The sequence below is a fragment of the Geotrypetes seraphini genome, chromosome 6 (genome assembly GCF_902459505.1).
Source record: "Geotrypetes seraphini chromosome 6, aGeoSer1.1, whole genome shotgun sequence".
NCBI classification, from domain to species: Eukaryota; Metazoa; Chordata; class Amphibia; order Gymnophiona; family Dermophiidae; genus Geotrypetes; species Geotrypetes seraphini.
In genome coordinates, this window is record NC_047089.1 from 102233346 (window position 1) to 102247986 (window position 14641).

The window sequence follows — 14641 nt, forward strand, 5'->3', positions numbered from 1 at the left end:
GTGGGATCTCTTAGAAAGAGGAAGAAATAATAGTTACTGCGGATGAGCAGACTGGATGGGCCATTTGGCTTTTATCTGCCATTATGTTCCTATGTTTCTAAGACTTTGCCTAATTTAATTGAGAAATAGGCTAGAGAATGATATCAAGTTTCAAGTTTATTAGGATTTTATATACCGCCTATCAAGGTTATCTAAGCGGTTTTACAATCAGGTACTCAAGCATTTTCCCTATCTGTCCCTATGGTGGGTTACCCTTGGCTAGCCATGGGGAGCTGCAGATAACCTGCCAAAATGGGGAGTGAAAAAATAGTGGTCACCGCAGAGACGGGGACAAGGCCATTCACCACCCCATAGAGCAGTGAATGGTCATGTCTCTGCAGTGAAGGGAACACATGTGGTCACGGATCGCATGGTCCAGCAGCTCCCTCCCGCCTGATCACTGCGTGCCACCATCTCCCTCCCCCTCCCCTTCATCTTATGTGACAAATTTAATTTTTCTTCTCCCAGCAGCACACTTTCAACAAGTCGTGCGCATGGCTGCTTTAGTTGAATTTCCTCCTTTGATGCAGGAAGTTGCATCAGAGAAGAAGATTCAACTGAAGCAGCCACATACGTGACTTGTTGAAATCATTGCCGCTGTGAGAAGATAAATTTTTATATCATTTTATACAGACACGTATTTTGACCGAGTGTGTCCAAGCTGGGCTTAGCAAGTGGCCTTACCCAGTGCACACAAAACACCAGCCGAGAGGTTACTTGAGGTTCTATTGGTAGCTTGTTATTGGAATAATAAAAAAAACAGGTCCAATGACAGAGGTGCACTTTCCTGATTAATTTATTGATCAAAATCAAAACAAACTTTCAAACAGGCTTTTTCAGGTTTGTATCACCTGGTATATCATTGCAGCATTCAAAATATAAACAATTGTCAGTTCTAAACCCAACTATCCAAACCCAACTATCTCAAAAGAGAAAAAATCTTGTCCCAACTGTAAAGTTTTCTTCAAACAAAAATTTCAGCCTTCTCTTAATCTGGTACACAGTCCAAATTTTATCCCCGATCTCTTTAACAGGAAAAGATTAGCTTATTTCCATTCCTTCTATAATGGGCTTAAACCAATTTGAGCCTGATTGGCAGTGGCTTGTATTCCACCCCTGCTCTTTCCTTTCCCTGGCCCTATGCCTGCTGGGAGATGTAGTCTTTCCATCTGTTTTCCTATAACTGGCTTAGGTAAAGCTAAAACCACTCAAATACAAGCAGAATATCAAAAAATATAGTATAGCCACCAACAGATATTCTCAACTTATAGCCCCTTACCAAAGATTTAGATAGAGAAGGTAATCACACTCAAGGAGAAAAGATCCATAAGAGTTTAGTGGCCCTTCCTGGACGGCCAATAATGTCATCATGTGGCTCCTTATTTGAGAGAGTACATCAATATGTAGATGTATTTTTGAAACCACTGGTGCCATTAACAAAATCTTTTGTTCAAGATACAACACATTTTTTGCGCCTATTGTCCCAACACCATCCTACGCAGAACACAATTCTGGTGACATTGGATTTACAGTCATTGTATACAAATCCGCAAGATTCCGCTCTAGAAATTTTGGAAGAATGTCTGGAACAACGTATGCATCCTCACCAAGTACCCTCAGATTTTTTGATTAAGTTATTATCCATATCCTTGAAGAAAAATTACTTTATGTTTCAAGGGATTTTTTATCAACAGCTATCGGGTAGAGCTATGGGAGCTACATGTGCTCCATCTTTAGCCAATCTTTTTATGGCTAATTATGAACAACATTTTGTATATAACTCTGCATGGTTTTTGGGTGTATCTTTTTGGTGTAGGTACATCGATGACATTTTTTAATTATGGGAAGATTCAGTGTCCAATTTACAATCTTTTGTGTCTTTTCTGAACAACTGTTTACCCACTATACATTAGATGTGCTTATTACTATTCAAGGAGAAGATTTTTTGACGTCAGTCTTTAGGAAGGATACAGATAGGAACACATTTTTAGATTTTTCAAGTTCTCATCCTCAGCATTTAAAAGACAGTCTACCAAATTCTCAATTCCTTCGGTACCGCCGACTCTGTTCCACGAAGACTGAATTTAAAATTCAAGCGAATATCTTAGCTGACAAGCTTTCTGAAAGAGGGTATCCAGAGACGTGCATTAAGAAAGCATATACAAGAGCATTATATAATCAAAGGGATCTATTATTACAGTATAGAGAACCCGAATCAGTGCCTGAGAAAATTGTGTGTGTATTGAGGTATTCACAGCAAGCACGTTTCTTTGAGAAAATTTTGAAAAAGTACTGGAACTGTCTGTCAATACATCCTTGTTTTAGAGATGTGCAGATGACTATAGCACACTCGAGGAACAAGAATTTCCTGTGACAGTAGAATTTGCTGTGACAGTAGAAGCCGGGTGGAACACACATAATGGGACGATAAGACATTTTAAGTGTGGACACTGTTCAATTTGTCCAGTCACTAGATAATGCATTGCATTTACAAATCCAGTAGATAACAGAGAATATATGCTAAGATCTTTTTCCTCCTGTGAGATCAGTGGAGTGATCTATGTGATACAATGTCCCTTCAATTTATTATATGTGGGACAGACGTCACGATCATTTAAAACTAGACTGATAGAACACCGTTCATGCTTGACGTGTAACAGAGTAGAGGCACCTATGGTACAACATTGTGTTGATTTTCATCATTCATTTGAAGACTTGCAATGTTGGGTCATCGAGAGATTTTTTCCATCTAGTAAAGGAAGGGACTTTAAGCTAGCGTTAAAACAACATGAATAAAAATTGATTTTTAAACTGCACTCTTGTACTCCGACTGACCTGAATGCCAGAGTAGAATGGAGAGCTTTTTTCTAGTAGTGGATTGGCTAAGTCCTGTCCATGCATTATGATTGGCTGGCCTATATGTCAAGCCAATCCCCTTTAAAGCCTAGTCAGATGCCGAGTCGCCATTATCTTGATGAAGATCTTTGAAGCAGGAGCTCGTTATGTAAAGGTGAATGCCTTTGAATTACTGTTTTTTGGGTTGAATAACTTTGATGTTTTAAATAAGGGATTGATTGTGAATGTTTCTTGTTCTTAGAAATTCACCTGATGCAGCTTGACCGTGAAACAGGGCCTGTTGGGAATACTATGATTTCTCCCAGTGCAAAGATAGATTGAAATAAAACAGCACCGAGAACTCTTTCACTGCACTGTGGTGATCTTGCCCACACCAGAGGATATCTAAGATAAGTGCAGGTTTTTTACTTTATTCATATGATATTGAAGATTTTGAAAATTTTGAAGTTTATGATCATTAGATTTAAATGGAGTTTTTCTCTGACCGAGGATGTATTACCTATGACAAATTTGCATTTGCCATAGTAGTTTCTGGAATTTGTTTTCTGGAAACACTGAGGTCTTTTCGCCGTGATTGTGATTACCTGCTCTATCTAAATCTCTGGTAAGGGGCTATAAGTTAGGTAAAGCTACACCAGGCTTTAGGAGGTTTCATTGCTGGAAGGCTTGGCATATAAGTATTCCTAGGGGCTGCTTTGGGACTCTCCTTAGCAGGCTTAGGAATACTTTCAATGGTTTTAACCTCATTTCCCTTTTCTGGCAAGGCTCCCTAGCTAGGACCAGGGGCCTTCCTGTGACAGTATAGAACCTGTTTATTCAAGTGTTGTACATTGTTGCACTTATTGTACATAGATGCAAATATTAACATATGATAAGTGAAATTTCTGTGCAGTATCAGTTGCAAGTGTGCTCAATAGTTGCTCTGCAGCTATCAAGTAGGGGAAATACTTATTACACAGGTACCCTGAAGGCGGGTAGTGGATAACTATTTTATAATGGTTTATTCAAACTTGGTATACTGCTTTTTCCACGAATGGGACAACGTGGCTTACAATATATAAAAACAAAAATTGTTAAAAAGAATGCTATTAATGGAACCTAGGCACTTAGGTTGTATTATAGAATACTAGTGTAAACTGGTATTAGTATGTGTAACATTTAGGTGCCCACACTTATGCCAGTCATTAGAGATTACCTTTCATTTGCAATTACACAGGAAATGTGAACTTGGGGGTGATTGTGTATGATGATCTTAGGGTGGCAAAACAGGTAGACAAAGTGATGGTCAAAGTCAGGAAAATGCTTGGGTGCAAAAGGAGAGGAGTAGCCAGTAGGAAAAGGGTGGAGATAATGCCATTGTATAAGTGAGGTCCTATTTGGAATATTATGTTCAATTTTGGAGACTGCACCTTCAAAAAGATATAAATAGGATGGAGTCAGTCCAGAGGGCTACTACAAAGTTGGCTTGTGGTCTTTGTCATAAATTGTATGGGGACAGACTTAGAGACTTTAACATGCATACTCTGGAAGAAACATGGGAAAGAGGAGATATGAAGGAGATGTTTAAAATATCTCTGTAAGCCCACCAAGTTATATGGCAAGCAACTTATTAGTTGTCTCATTCCAGTCCTAAATATTCATAAAGTAAACATGTCCTATTGGATTGGATCTTGCAGATTACTTTTTTTTTTTTTTTAAATTCTTTATTCATTTTCAAAATTACATTAAGTGTTAAATATATTCATTCACAATAACAATAAATACATCACTTATAAACAATCATTGGTACCTTACATAAATTCTTATCCCTTCCCCTTTTTCATCCCTCCCAACCATATATTCCATTATCATATTAAATATATAATAATAAAATACCCCCCTCCCTACACCTTAACCTGATAAATATAAGGGAAAAAATTTTACTTAATCCTTACAATATTTTGTTAATGGTTTCCACACATCCTGAAATTTCTGAAAATATCCCCGTTGTAAAGCAATAACTCTTTCCATTTTATAGATATGGCATAATGAGTTCCACCAGAAGTTATAATTTAATCTCCTCCAATCCTTCAAATTATATGTAATTTGCTGAATGGCAACATCAGTCATTATTAGTAATAATTTATTGTTATTCACAGAAATCTGACTTTTTGCTCTCATTTCCATACCAAATATCATAGTATCATAGGATAATGCCACTGGGTTATCTAATAAATGATTAATTTGGTCCCAAATTGATTTCCAAAAATTCATAATAAATGGGCAATGAAACAATAAATGATCTAAAGTTCCTGCTTCTAGATGACAATGCCAGCATCTATTAGAGAAAGAACTATCTAATTTTTGCAACCTAACAGGGGTCCACAACGCTCTATGTAACAGAAAAAAACAAGTTTGTCTCATAGATGCTGACACCGTACATTTCATCCTCCAAGACCAAATTTGTGGCCATTGAGATGCAGTAATTTCATGCTTAATCTCAATGCTCCAAATATCTCTTAAACCAGTTTTTAATTTCTTTTTATTAGATCCACTTAATACTTTATACCACTGGGCGGCCTGGTGACCCAAGAAGTCTGTCTGAAAACAAAGAAACTCCATACTATAATGATTATTAAGGTTTTTCCAGTCAGGGAACCCCGCCTGAATGGCATGCTTCAGTTGCAACCATCTAAAATTTTCAGATTTATTAAGTCCAAATTTATGTTGCAACTGTGAAAATTCAAGCATAGCACCATTAGAAATAACATCATCCAATATACATATTCCTGCTACATCCAATGCTTCCAGACTAGCCTTTCTCCACCAATTTGAATCTTGGAGTTTACCCATATAGATTGATTTGTAGATTTGTAAATTGGAATAGTTGTTAAATTGCTTACATACCGTAAAGTTTTCCATGTATCAGCTAGTATTCTGTTGTCCTTACTGTAGCTAGACATTTTGATACTGAGCACATGGCACAGGCGCAATGGAGACATGAGTTGCCATTCTAACCACAACCAGTCTGAGAGTTTTTCCATGAGTTCTGGGAGGATCCAATACATACCTTGGCGCAAAATATAGGCTTGATGGTACCTATAAAAATTTGGAAAATTTACCCCTCCCTCTGAAATTGATCTTTGTAAGGATACCAAAGCCACTCTAGGAGTTTTACCCAGCCAAATAAATTTTAACAGAATGCTATTTAATTTTTTATAAAAGGACCCTTGAAAATGTACCGGTAACATACCCATCTGATAACAAACCACAGGCAAAATCATCATCTTAATAGTTTGGACTCTCCCCCACCACGAAAGGTGTAAAGGATTCCATTGCTCACACATTTCTGTAATCTTCTGCAATAATGATTTTTCATTTATTTTCATTGTTTCATCCAATGTATTTTTAATCCAAATGCCTAAATATTTTATTCCATCTTCCTTCTAAAGAAAAGGAAATGAATCAAACAAACCTTTTGTACAATGTACGTTGAGTGGAAGAATTTCTGATTTAGACCAATTTATCTTATATCCTGAAAATTTCCCAAATTTCTCAATCATTTTAAGTAAACATAGAATGGTTGTCTCAGGATTTCTTAAATAGAGCAAAATATCATCCGCATAAGCCGAGATCTTATATTCTCGATCCTTATAGGGAATACCCTGAATCTCCTCCGCCTGTTGAATAGCTAATAATAAGGGTTCCAAAACAATATCAAAAAGCAAAGGAGATAAGGGACAACCTTATCTAACCCCCCGTTGCAACCTAAAGCCCTCTGAAAAATTGTTATTAATATACAGTTTAGCAACAGGGGAACTATACAATGTTTGAACCATTTGTATAAATCCTGAGCCAATACCAAACCATGCCAACGCTTGGTACATGAAGGTCCATTCAACACGATCAAAAGCCTTCTCTGCATCAAGAGATACAGAAAAAAATGGATCATTTAAGGCTTTTGACAAATTCAGCATATGACATGCAAGCCTAGTGTTATTAGAAGAATGTCTTTGAGCAACGAATCCTGTTTGGTGCATTCCAATAATAAAAGGGAGAGCTTTAGCCAAACGTAAAGCCAAAATTTTAGCTAACAATTTTCCATCAACATTAATCAAAGAAATAGGCCTGTAGTTTGAAACCACTGTAGGATCTTTATTTGGCTTAGGCAAAACTATACTTAATGATTCTGCCATGGTACCTATAATACAACCTTTATTTAGTTGAGACAAACAAATTTAACAGATATGGCAATAGGGTAATTTGGAATGATTTATAAAACTCAACTGTAAAACCATCACCACCTGGAGCGGATCCAACTCTAAGATCTTGCAGATTACTAACGTTTATGAGTATGCCTCAGCCCTATCACTCCACAGCTGTGCTATCACGTGACTGCGGGATGAATTAAGTGGCACTTCATCATTGGCTGCTCATATACAGTTTTATACTCATTATTTTTTATCAATTTTGAATTCTTTCTTTATGTAAAAAGTACAATTTTCAATCCTTGCTTTGTATAAAAGGTGATATGAGTACTTAGCTTATATCAGCCAGATTAGATTCGGATGATGCGCGACCTCGGGAGACCCTTGATACAGCACTAGTCAGTGCGAAACATGTCATGTTGGGTCAGACTCCCAGGTGTTGGCTGATATAAGCTAAGTACACATATCACCTTTTATGCAAAGCAAGATTTGAAAATTGTACTTTTTACATAAAGAAAGAATTCAAAATTGATAAAAAAATAATGAGTATAAAACTAATAATGAGCAGCCAATGATGAAGTGCCATATAATTCTTCCCGCAGTCACGAGATAGCACAGTGGTGGAGTGGTGGGGCTGAGGCACACTCATAAACGTTAGTAATCTGCAAGATCCAGTCCAATAGGACATGTTTACTTTAAAATATCTCTGTGGCATTAATGTATAGCAGGTGAGTCTTTTTGAAATGAAGGAAAATTCCAGAAGGAGAGGGCATAGGATGAAGTTAAGAGGTAATAGGCTCAGGACTAATCTAAGGAAATACTTCTTTACAGACAGGATGATAGATACATGGAATAGTCTACACTGGTTGCCGATGAAAAGAAGAATCCAGTTCAAGATAGCCTACATGGTTCACAAAGCGATCTATGGAGAGAACTCAGAGGGACTAACTTCTGACATTAAAGTCCCACATTCCTTCTTCAACTCATGCACTACGTAATACCACAAACTATCCTTCCCATCTCCTCAAAAAGTACAGCGGAAGAAGATATTCAAAACCAACTTCAATCAGGGACCTCTCGTATGGAACAAACTGCCAGTACACCTAAGACAACCCATTAACTACCTTGAACTCTGGAAGAAACTAAAGACATACCTGTTTTCACTATAGTCACTTCACCCTTCCTCCCAAACCAATGCTTCTCCTAACAATGTAACTTAAGAGCTTGATCTAAGGGCTCCTTTTATAAAGCCGCGCTAGCTATAGCACATGCTAGCCGGAAATCTAGCTATAGCGCATGCTAGCCAGAAATCTAATACCTGCTCAAAAGGAGGCCGTAGCAGCTAGCGCGTACGGCAAGTTACGCGCTATTCCTTGTGTTAAGACCCTAGCACGGCTTTGTAAAAAGGAGCCCTAAATCTTATTGTAAACTGCATAGATTCCTTGCAGAAAATTGTGCTATATAAGGCACTGTATTGTATTGTACAATCTTAAAGTCCAATCTCAAAGCCAACAAAATGAATAAAAATTATTAATCATAATAATAATCATATGTGAAAAGGAATCCTCAGACAGAGGTCTAACATAGGGTATACTTGTATTCTTGGATGAATACTTTGTCTGAGAGTTCCTTTTCATGCAGTATTTATAAGGAATTTTAGTGTTTTGTTTTTACCTATGTTATGCATGTTTAAATGGAAGCCACCAGAATTTTAAGATGGATGATATATAAAGTTTTAAATAAAATAATAAATAATATACCCCTCTCTTTTACAAAACCATGGTAGTTGCTGCTGCTGCAGTATTTGCTTCAATGCCCATAGGGATTTAATAGGCATTAGAGTGTTTGCTGTATGGCAGTCACTACCATGGTTTTCTAAAAGGGGGAAAAGTGATTCTTGATGGACACAATATGTTGACATAAATGGTCCAGATGTAACCTGGCATGATATCGGTACTGATGACCTCCCACTCACAAAATATTGTACCCATTGTGGTATCTGTTATCTATGAAAATTAAACTGCTTGATCTATATGTTCCAAGCTACCAAGATGAATACACTGATATCTTAACGAATAACCAAATTAATGAGTATATGTTTATTATTAAATAGAGCTCTTAATTATTTCTAAAGATGTACTAGGCTGTAAAAGATTTAAGAACCCTTCTTATTGCTATTTATAACCACTTTCCTCAATCCACTACCTATTTATAAATACAGAGCTGTAGACAGACAAGACTCTAAAAATGTTTCCATGTGCCTTTCTGGAAGTTCAGAGGTCAATTTGATTGGAAACCAAAAGATTCATAGACTATTTACTTTACATAAGCTAATGATAACCAAATGTTTTCCTTGGCAGTAAATAAGAAGAATAAAAATGAAGTCAAGTAGGAAGGTTAATTGTTCATTCAATATTTGATGTTCTCTCTCCAACTATTGACAACTATTTAGTCCAGAAAGTCATTTTTCTTCTATCCACCTACATCAGTGCTGCCTGGGTTTAATTAGTTGCTGTTAGTTTGTATCCCATCATCTCATTCATCAAGTGGGAGGAGATAATTCAGAAAGGAAGCTTGATAACAAGGTCTGATTTATTGTTCACATAAGTCCACACAAGATGTTCTACAGCACCTTTAATGTAATGCTTCAGATTGGGAGAATATAGGAAGGTATATACATATACATTCAATAGCAGTTATATTTATTTATGGGAAAGTCTTTTTAACCCATTGTACCCAAGATTCACAGCCAATAACAAACTCCCTTTGCTAAAATTACAAAGTACAATAGATGATCAGCATCTATCAAAGAAAATCAATATAGGAGGGATCCAAGATGGCGACGGTATAGGAACGCTGTGCGCTAGCTCCTGAGAGTTTTCTCATTTGGATACTTTTTCTCGTATTATATTGATTTCTTACCTTTGATATGCCTAAGCGGAGAGGAAAAAGCACCGCTGGGGCCTCGCGGCGCTCAGAGTCCTCCGTATTCGGCAACATTGATGAAATTATCAGGCGCATGCAGGGAACGTCGGCAGGATCAGGGCTACCCCCGCTGGAGACACTGCAGGAAAACGGCGTGCAGCAGACCTCCTTGGGGCTGGAAACCACCTTTAGCCCTGATAACCGAGCACCTCCCCCGCATCCACGAACGGCTAGTTCCCCGAGGGAGGGGGAACTTCCGGGAGTCGGAGTGTTTCCTACTCTAGAGGCAGCAGAGATCAGTCCGGGGGACAGAGAATCGGTTCTCCAGATTTCTCTGGGAAACCTGAATAAGGAATTCGAGGACAGGACATCTACGGGGGAAGGAACAGCCCAGTCCGGACAGATATTGGAAGACTTGCCAGTGGGTGAGCATAAGACTTTACATTTTCAATTTCCTCAGATAACTAAACCCCAGGAGGTTACATTGGACGCTCTGTGGGACCTGGTAGTTACTATTCCTAAAACTATAGCATCCCAATTAAATCAAGTGGAGGAACGGTTTAAAGTGTATGATAAAGATATCATGGAAATACAGAAAACTACCACTGAAAATAAATTACAGATTATAAATCAACAACAGAATATTAATTCCCAAAAAGTTATACAGGAGGCTTTAATTAAAGATAACACCAATTTGAGAAGGAAATTAGAGTCACTTGAAAATACCACAAGAAGTAATAATCTTAGATTAATTAACTTTCCTAAGATTACAACAGTGACTCCTAGAGAAATGATTACTCGTTACTTGACGGAAATATTGGGAATTTCTGAATCTGCTATACCACCTCTAACTCAGGTGTACTACCTTCCTGTTAAGGATGTTAAAGAACTTAATCAAGAGCCTTTGGATGTTACAGCTTTATTGGAATCCTCAGATAGGGAAGTAGCTACGCCGGCAACATTGCTTCTTTCAGTAGCTCTTACAATGGACAAGATATGGTTATTGAAATTATACTTCAAAAATAAATATAAAGAATTTTTGGGACTAAAAGTTCAAATGTTTCCTGATTTGGCCAGAGACACACAGAAGCGGAGAAAAGAATTTCTTCTGATGAGACCAGCAGTAATAGCCCTGGGAGCTACTTTTTTTCTTCGTTATCCTTGTAAATGTATAGTCTATTATAAATTGCATAAATTTGTTTTCTTTGAACCATCTCAACTGACAACATTCCTATCACTGTCAAGACTGGAGAAAGAGCCAGCTCAGGATGGATAAAAAAAAGATAGACGACTGTTAGCACAGAATTACTATAACTGTTTTTCTTCTTTAAATTGATTACTTAAATTCCGTTTATTTTGAATCTTAGATCCTAAATAGAGGACTTGAGTGAGATTTAAGATACAATTATTTCTTGTTTTGTATTATGTTATATTTTTTGCTTCTTCAATTTTGCTTTTCTGTACAAGTTTATACTTGATTGTTATATTGAAAATTTATAAATAAATAATAAAAAAAAAAAAAAAAAAAAAAAAAAAAAAAGAAAATCAATATAATATACAAGGACAGAAAGTAACAAGAAGCTTTATCTAAAAATAGGCAAGGAGAGAATGAGAAAAATAAACCAGAGTGTGATTTTGTAAATTGATGACACTTTTAAATTCTGTCAGTGACTTCAGTTCTGCAAAATTAATAAACATTTCATAAGGCAATTCAAATTTATTTCCAACAAGAGGTTTTATATCAGTATATAAAATTTAGCATTTTTCTAATTTTCATAAACTAAAAGGTACAATGAGAAAATATTCAGGTAACACAGAGAAGTCAACAGAAATGATTTATACTATATATTGCATTAAAAAAAGCTAGTGTATATCCAATGCACAGTCAGCAAATTACATAGATTTAGGTTGCTATGGGGCTCATTTAAAAAAAAAAAGTTAGAGGTCCAAAAGACAGCATAAACCAGCAGTGGTGTACCAAGGTGGGGACAAGGGGGGGGGGGGGCTGCCCCAAGTGCAATCCATGAGGGTGCTCTGAGCAAGGGCCAGTGTCATGGTCCAACTCCATGAACTTCTTCAAGCTGTGGTAGCATTCAGAATTCACTACTCTTCTGGCATAGGCACTCCATCCATCCATGCATCTTTGCTTTGACACGCAGCTCCTGATTGGTGAGGCCCGACTTTAGTGCAGGAAGAGGCAGTCTGAGCATAATGCCAGTGATTTCCTTTACTCGCCAGCGCTCCAGCTGCTCTATCCTGCCTCTCTGGCTGCCTTCTCCTGCCCAGTCATTCGCAGTCAGAAAATACCGCGAATGACCGGGACTGCGAATCACCGACTGCAAATGACCAGGGGAGCACTGTATTACAACTTGAACAGGAAAAATGGAGAAAAACAGTTAACAATTAACTATCTCAAGGTTAATTGAGCATTAAGGAAACAGATTCTGTCCTTCTTAGATCTCAACATTGTGTAGAGGGAGTAATCTTGAGACAAAGGGGCCTAACTATTAAGAAGAAAAAGAGAAAAAAAACCCCAAAAGCTTAGCGCTGGCTCCTACAATCTGTTATTATTTCCTTTTATCCTCTAGAGATCTTCTTTAAGTCTAGAAAAGACTGCAAATGGTCAGGGACAAAAAAAGTATATTTTATCCCTGCATATTTAATGATGCACTTGCATGGATACATCAGTTGAAAAGTAGCTCCAATCTCTTTTGCTTCTTGCCTCATCACAAGGAAATGTTTTCTTCTTTCCTGAGTTTCTTTGATCACATTATAGTCACTTCCCAAAAATAGAGTTTGTGGTTTTTGAAAATAAAGCTTTAAGACAGAATTCAAATCTTGCTGGAAAATAAAAGAAACAAGTAGAGTAGCTCTGTCTTCAATTGTAGTTATAGTTGATTCCAAAATTTCTGAAATATTTCCCAAGTCCATTATAGTTTGGTGTATTTGATTTTCCATTCCTGGCTCGCTTCATGACTTTTTTGTGGCAGGCAGGTAATAAATCTTATTTAAAGGAGGTATAGCCTTCGGAGCATAGCCAAGATTTTGTATTAGATATTTTCTAAACAATTCTACTGCAGAAATTTCCACAGACCTCGGGAAATTTAACAGTCTGAGATTGAGCCTTCTGTTAAAGTTTTCTAATTGCTTTATTTTTCTGTGTGTCGTTAGTTTATCCTTGACCAAAGCATCAACTGCTGATTTTAAGGTAGTTTGTCCTCATTTAGCACAGTAAATTTAGGGTTCCTTTTACGAAGGTGCATTAGGGCCTTAACGCGTGGAATAGCACACGCTAAAATACCACGTGCGCTAGCCGCTACCGCCTCCTCTTGAGCAGGTGGTAGTTTTTCAGCTAGTGCGCGCTATAGCATGCGCTAATCCAGTGCGTGCACTAAAAACGCTAGCGCACCTTCGTAAAAGGAGCCTTTAGTCTCATTATCAAACTTAGAGTCTTCAACAATCTTAGACAGAGAATCTACTTTCCTTGCCAAGTCAGCTGTTTCTTGGGCAGACATTTGAACTGTTCCATCCATTTTTTGGAGCATTTTCCAGATGTCCAACAGAGTTACCTCCATCTGGCTTGAAGCAGAACCTGCATCCCCAGCTGATTTCACCTTCTCCGTGAGCGCTTCCTCTCCCTGACTTTCCCTGCAGCCATCTTGGCATTGGTTCCTCTCTGCAAATTGAGTGTCTCACTCACGGGACATGGAGAAATAAACAGATCCGGAGGCGACAAAGAAACTTCATCTCCAATGCAGCCGCCATGCCCCCAGGCGCCGGCACAAGCGAGCCTCACCCTCCAGAATATGTGGGAGTCCTGGCAGTGAAGTCCAGAGTCATCTGGCACAGGGGCGTTGAAGCGTCTGTCGGTGAGGGTCCCGTCCAGATTGCGCCTTTGCGCTTGGTATGTGGCATCGTAGGAGGAAAAGCTAGAACACTAGCGAAGAGGAAAATACTCCGGACTAATGCTCACCACTTCCTGCCATCTTGGCCACACACTCCTATCGGGTGGGATTTTAACAGCTTATCTTTTGGGCGGTTTGGTCCCCAGGTCACTGAGCACTGAACCAGTGCAGGCTCAGTGATCTTCAGGTATTTCTATAAAGGGCTGGAAGAAAGGATAAAGATATATGAAGAGTATGATAATTGTTGCTTACAATTTATTACTTGGATTTGCTGAAGTCGCCCAGGACTAAAAGCCTATGAGCTGGGGGCAGTGAACTTAAGGAGTTCCAGAAAGGCAATGGTTTAAATGGTGTTATCTGCTTATACTGAAGAAGGGAATAATTTGATCTAAGAGTATCAGGACAAAGACAATAATCTCATATTAAGCTGTGAAGTAGTTGAAGTAGAAGTAAGGAAAAGGAGTTTTCATTTTTGAAGGTTTTTTTTTCTTTTCATTTGCTGCACTGTGGTTTGAACTATGATACCAAAACAGTAAGCCTAACTAGGTGGGTGAGCCAAAACATTTAAAGTACTGTATCAGAATTGAGCTGTGAGCTTCCTTTGACCAAGAATAAAAGAAAGTTTTGTTCCTGATGAAATGTGTTCTGCCCCCATGTTATGTGGGCATTTGCTCAGTTTGTTGTATAAGAACTAGTTAAGTGTTTGTAATAGATGTATAAGTAATTTGT